Source organism: Gorilla gorilla, chromosome 21 (genome assembly GCF_029281585.2).
Source record: "Gorilla gorilla gorilla isolate KB3781 chromosome 21, NHGRI_mGorGor1-v2.1_pri, whole genome shotgun sequence".
In the NCBI taxonomy this organism is placed as follows: Eukaryota; Metazoa; Chordata; class Mammalia; order Primates; family Hominidae; genus Gorilla; species Gorilla gorilla.
Genome location: NC_073245.2, coordinates 33,781,458 through 33,787,965, shown reverse-complemented (window position 1 = coordinate 33,787,965; position 6,508 = coordinate 33,781,458). Strand labels below are relative to the sequence as shown.

Below are 6,508 nucleotides of genomic sequence, written 5' to 3'. Positions count from 1 at the left end.
TCCCTCTGAGTTCTTGGCTGTCTGGGGATATGCACACAGGCAGGGTTTCTGCAGTTCCCTTATGAAGCCTCCTTGTTCTGCTTGTGTGGGGATCAGAGGAGTATCTGGGACCTGACATGACCACAGCAAGGCTGTCAGGGGAGCTGCTGCCACTTTTGGAGGCCTGAGCTTTAGAACAGGGAGACAGCAGCCAGAGGCTGGAAACCCAGGCCTTCAGGTGCAGCAGCCTCTGGTGAGGGGGTCAGGTAGAGGAGTGGGCCAGACTGCTGCCCGGGAAGCTGGGCTGCTGCTTTGGTCTGAGCTACTGGTCCAACCAGGAGGAGAGGGCTGGCTGTGTCCACAGGCAGGGGTCAGGCCTTGGTGGAGCTTGCTAGGCTGTAGATTCCATCTGTGCTTGCAGAGTTGAGCAGACTCCTAGTGTAGCAGGATGAGCCATAGACAAATGTCCTCAGACACCAGATTAAAGAAGGAAGAGGTTTTTATTCGTCTGGGAGCATCAGCAGACTTGCGTCTTCAGAGCCAAGCTCCTGGAAAAATAAATTCTTGGCCTTTTTATAGGCTTACAGCTTTAAGGGCTCCACATGAAAGGGTCATGATACATCAAGCAAGTGTGGGAAATGTGACTGGGGCTACATGCATCAGCTAACAGAACAAAAAGTTTTACAGTGCTTTTTTCATACAGTGTCTGGAATTTACAGATAACACAAGTAGTTTGGGTCAGGGGTTGATGTTATTATTATTACTTTTTTTAACTCCTAGAGCCAGGTGGTGGTGCCAAGGTTGTCTGGCTATTTATCTTTTGTTTTTTTCCAACTTTTTGCTTTTTCTCTCCTCCTGTCTTGTGAACTAGGCAAGGTGGAGGGAAGAGGGCAGCAGGAGTAGCAGTGGTCTCCTTCCTTACAGGGACTGAGCTGCTCTCATCAAATGCCCTAGACACTAAATAGATAGCGATTGATGTGTGGTTCTTTCCACAAGAGACTTTAGGCCCCTACATGGAAACAAAGAACACAAATTTGTGTGTGTGTGTGTGTGTGTGAGTGTGTATAGCTGATTGGGAAAAATGCTACCCAGACAAAAGATGGGCAACATCACACAGAGAAAGCAGAGCCTGCTGTCATCCATCCTGGGAGGGTGCGCCCATGCTGGGAGGTTGTCTCCTATGCTAGGAAGCTGTGCCCTAGAAGAGTTTTACACGTTCACATCCAGCCGCCCTTTCTCTGGACTTGGATTTAAAACAAGCACTCAGGTCAGGTTTCTTGACAGGGATGGAGAAGTTAAAACACAAATGAAAGTGACATACAGTGGACACTCATTTTTTTCACAAAGGATGTTTTAATTAATAAATAACATCACCTTAGTGTCAAAACCATTCTCTAGAATAGTGGGTAGTTGTGCTCCAAAGAAGAAGCTACAGTCCTAAGACCCAGCCCACCCTGCAAGGCCCTTCCCTTTGCCATTTCAGGGCAGGGGGTGCAGCCCTCAGGGCAGGTGCCTCTGGGAAGGGCTCTCAACTATCTTCCATACCTAGAACTGTGTTGACCAAGGGTGGCTGCCATGAACACCGAGGGGGAAAAGACAAAGGGGAAACTGCCAAAACAGCCCTGAGGCCAGCACCCCATGTGCCACACATAGAAAGCCAGGAGGAGAATGGTCTAGCAGGGAGAGTGGGGAGCATGTGCTTCATTTCCTCTCCACCCTCACGGGATTTAACCAAGGTTTTGGATTGAAGAAAGTGAAGCAGCACCCAGGAGGCCATGAGCTGAGGAGATTTGAGTCTGGGCCTCACCCAGTGTCAGGTGGTAGGGGGTCACACACACTGATTTAGGCTTCTGTTGGAAGAGAGGGGCTGAGAGCAGAACAGCAGGTGCCCGGGAATGGTGGTTAGGGGTGAAGTCTTCCCTGCATGGAGATCCTCATGGTTCTTTACCTGGGGAAGGGTCTGTCTTGACATAAGCAACCACCATCCAAGGACACAAGGAACAGGTGATTTTCTGTAAACCAGTAACTTTTCTGACATCTCTCTTCCTGGGAAAGTGGAGGGGGAAGTCTGGCTCTGTAGAGGGCTCCCTCCACCATCTGCCTGTGTGTCTGTTCCCTAGGAGGGGAGCTGGGGGCAGGGAAGCTTGAAGGTGAGCATGTGGGTCTTTCTCTTCTGGAACAAGCTGAGGGTCTGGGCCCTGTCCAGAAAGCTACTGGGTCTTTGGAGTAAAGAAGTCTCATGAGGGTCATGTTTTGAAAATATTGCACCCCTTCTAAGAGTTCCTTTAGCAAAAATAATGTCACAAATTCTTGCTAAAAGACTAAAACCGCTGAAGTTAGAAACTCCACCTTCAGCATAAACAAATCACTCTGAAAGGAGGGATAAGTCCATTGGAGGCCTGGGAAGCAGGGACCAGTGCAGTCATTCCCTGGGCAGGGGGATTCTCTGCACTATGACCACAGACAACCCAGGTTCCGTGAGGTCTAAGGCTTACATAATACACAGGGTTATCTGCATGAAAAATAGCATAATATAACCAATCAGAAACTAAGCACAAAAGTTAGTGTTTATTTAAGAAGAGGAAATAAGTCACAACAAGTTACTCATCTTAAAGTCCTAATAAATACTACAATCATCTCAAATTCCAGAAAAATAATATATATCCTAGTGCATTCAGTCACCAAAACTGATTTTGCAGTCGACAGACTCAGGATTATTGGCTTGTAGCAAAAAGGGAATAAATTCACATCAACCAACCTGGGATGATTCAAAAAACAAAGCAAAGAGAATATTATAAGACTGTGGGGAGGGATTTTTGAGGCTGTAGTGATGGACTCAGAACATGGCAGGTCTTAGTGTAAAGGAGCCAGTGTCAAATCTGCTCTGCAAAGTGGACCTAGGTCTTGTGTCCTTAGAACCCATAAAGTCCTGCCAGATTTGGAATGTTCCATCCAGAAACCCCTTCTCTGTAGCTCTGTGCTTCTGTGAAGAGGTGGATGTAGATCCTCCAAGAAGTGGGATGTTCTTCTTACTCATAAGCAAAGTTTCTGACAGCCCCTGACGTTGGAGAACAAGGTCTCCCATTGAGTCAGAAAGCAGTTGTCAGCCAAGGAAGAGGCTGTTTGACATTTTGAAGCTGCAGCTTGAGAGAAACATTGTTTCCTGCTCATGATGTCACTGGCTTTGTCCTCATCAGTCCATCCATCCACCCTGCAGATGAAAGGGCAGATTTGCCCTTCCTTAATTTGTGTTCTTTTTACTTACTAACATAACATTTTTATTAACTAGTGGACACAACAGTGTAACAAGTTATTTCTATGTTTTCATACTCAAATATTGAGTCACTATTTGCTTCATCACGTGACATTGATTTTATAATAGAATTTTCTGTAAATATAGCAGAAAGATAAACCAGTCTTTCCACTAAGTTTGATCACTTTAAAATTCTGATAAATAATACAATCATCCAAAATTATGAAATACTACAATCAATCCTACTTGTGAAAATCATGGATTATAACATTTTCTTTCTGCTTCAAGACTCATATAGGTAATGTTATGCAAATTTGTCTGATTGTTGTCTAATTTGGAAAAGCTTCCAGTTTTCTTTCATGTGAGTGCTAAGATTTTAGTACTTTCTAAATTTTCTTGACTTAAGATTGATGATCTTAAAGACTGTATCAACAATGCTCACTAAACACAGCATTTAAAAACTCTGACTGTTGTAGTGGGCTTCGAAATTGTGCAAATGTATAGCTATATACTATATTGATTACTTCATGGAATGCACAGAGTTTGTCCTGAAAGAAATATTTCTTCAAGCATCTTACTGTTGGTCAATGTTGTGTCTCTGTTGTTTGGAGCTTGCGATTTCATCAGGATAACAGGAGGTTGAAGGCCAAGTCTGATCCATCGATTCTGTGCCAACTCACAGGCATACATCCTTGCTGTGGGTAGTTTCACTATGCAGGTCTGCACCCTACAAATGTGAAGAATCAAGAAATTCTACCTCATTTAATTCCCATAAAAAATAAAACAACTTGGGTCTCACTTGGGTAAAATTAAAAACAAAATAACAAAATAAAAACAAACTTCATGGTGCACTATTGTACATACCATATTAGTGAGTACATTTTCATGACACTAACCTATTTTCAGCATTCTTAAAGACAATAGATTCCAACCAAGAATGTCCTATCCCATCCAACTAAGCTTCATAAGCAAAGAACAAAAAAAAATCTTTTCCAGACAAGCAGTTACTGAGAAAATTTGTTACCACTAGACCAGCCTTAAGAGATGCTTAAGGGAGTTCTAAACATGGAAATAAGAGAACAATACCTACTGTTGCAAAAATACAGTTAAATATAGCTCAGGGACAGTATATAGCAACAACACAATACATACTGCAAGGAAACCAGTTGGCACCTTCATGATAGGATCAAAAACTCACATATAAATATTAGCCTTGGGCCAGGAACAGTGGCTCAAGCCTGTAATCCCAGCACTTTGGGAGGCTGAGATGGGTGGATCATGAAGTCAGGGGTTCGAGACCAGTCTGGCCATCATGGTGAAACCCCCGTCTCTATTAAAAATACAAAAAATTAGCTGGGCATGGTGGTGTGCACCTGTAATTCCAGCTACTTGGGAGGCTGAGGCAGAAGAATCACTTGAACCAAGGAGGCAAAGGTTGCAGTGAGCTGAGATTGTGCCACTGCACCCCATCCTGGGTGATAGAGTGAGACTGTGTCTCAAACAAACAAACAAACAAAAATTAACCTTGACCATAAACAGCCTAAATACTCCCCTTAAAAGGCACAGATTACAAGTTGTATTTAAAAACCCAGACCCATCCATCTGCTGTCTTCAAAAGATCCATCTCACACGTAATGACACCCATGGTCTTAACATAAAAGGTTGGAGGGAGATCTGTCACATAAATAGAAAACAAAAAAGGGAGAGGGTTGCTATTTTTACATCAGATGAAACAGACTTTAAACCCAAAACAGCAATTTAGAGAGGACAAAGAAGGGCATTACATGATGACAAACGGTTCAATTAAACAAGAAGACTTAATTATTCTTAAACATATATGCACCCAACATTGCAGCCCCCAGATTCATAAACAAGTATGCCCAGGCCTACAAAAAGAATTAGCCACAGAATTATAATGGGGTACTTCAACATCCCACTGGCAGTGTTAGATAGATCATCAAGGTAGAAAACTAACAAAGAAATTCTGGATTTAAATTTGACACTTGACCAATTGGACCTCATAGACATCTACAGAATGCTCCACCTATCTGTGTCCTGAATTGGTTACTTCTGGTGGGTTCTTGGTCTTGCTGACTTCAAGAATGAAGCTGTGGACCCTCATGGTGAGTGTTACAGTTCTTAAAGATGGTGTGTCCAGAGTTGTTTCTTCTGAAGTTCAGATGTGTCTGGAGTTTCTTCCTTCTGCTGGGTTTGTGGTCTTACTGACTTCAGAAGTGAAGCCACAGACCTTCGCAGTGAGTGTTACAGCTCTTAAAGGTGGCACGTCAGGAGTTGTTCATTCCTCCTGGTGGGTTCATGGTCTCACTGACTTCAGGAGTTAAACTGCAGACCTTCATGGTGAGGGTTACAGCTCATAAAGGTAGTGCAGACCCAAAGAGTGAGCAGCAGCAAGATTTATTGTGAAGAGCAAAAGAACAAAGCCTCCACAGCATGCAAGGCAACCCGAGCAGGTAGCAGCTGCTGGCTTGGGTGGCCAGCTTTTATTCCCTTATTTGGCCCCACCCACATCCTGCTGATTGGTCCATTTTACAGAGAGCTGATTGGTCCATTTTACAGAGTGCTGGTTGGTCTGTTTTTACAGAGTGCTGATTGGTGCCTTTACAAACCTTTAGTTAGACACAGAGTGCTGATTGGTGCATTGACAATCCTTTAGCTAGACAGAAGAGTTCTCCAAGTCCCCACCTGACCCAGAAGTCTAGCTGTCTTCACCTCTCACATCAACTACAGAACATACATTCTTCTCATGGGCCTACAGAGCATACTTAAAGACAGAGCTGCCGGTCTGAATTGGGAGTGGGGGCCACAGCTCCCTTATCTTGCAAGTAACTTGGCAAAGCAACAAACCCCCTCAGGTCCAAGCCTGGCCATATTTCCCAGCATTCAACACTTCCACTTCCTGAAATAAGTGTCTAGCAGCCTTTCCTGCAAAGACCTTGTTGCAATAGCCATTTCACTGCTCTGAAACAAATTTTTTTGTTCCTCACTGAGGGGCATATTTCCAGGCATTTGGCCCATCTGCTCACCTAGATTAAGATCCTGGGTCACCCCTCCATTCCCGTGCAGACATCTTGGTGCAGAAGCACCCTCTTCACTCCACAACCAGGCATAATTTCAAGAATTCAGTGTGCCCCCTCACCTGGATTAGGAGCATAAGTTGCCTTTCCCTTCTAATGCAGAGATCTTGGTGCATCTGTGCTTTTCTACTCCACTCTAAGGCATAGTTCCAAGCATTCAGCACACCTGTTCTACTGGACT

The 6,508-nt window shown here is 44.1% G+C and overlaps 1 long non-coding RNA gene across 1 annotated transcript; it reads right to left on the bottom strand.

Moving 5' to 3' along the window:
• Positions 1-1,319: 1,319 nt before the first annotated feature.
• Positions 1,320-5,708, bottom strand: LOC129528981 (uncharacterized). The gene is made up of 3 exons (XR_008674338.2): positions 5,277-5,708; positions 3,757-3,959; positions 1,320-3,190 (listed from the first exon to the last, which is right to left on the bottom strand). It is a non-coding gene; the product is annotated as an uncharacterized lncRNA (long non-coding RNA).
• Positions 5,709-6,508: the final 800 nt, after the last annotated feature.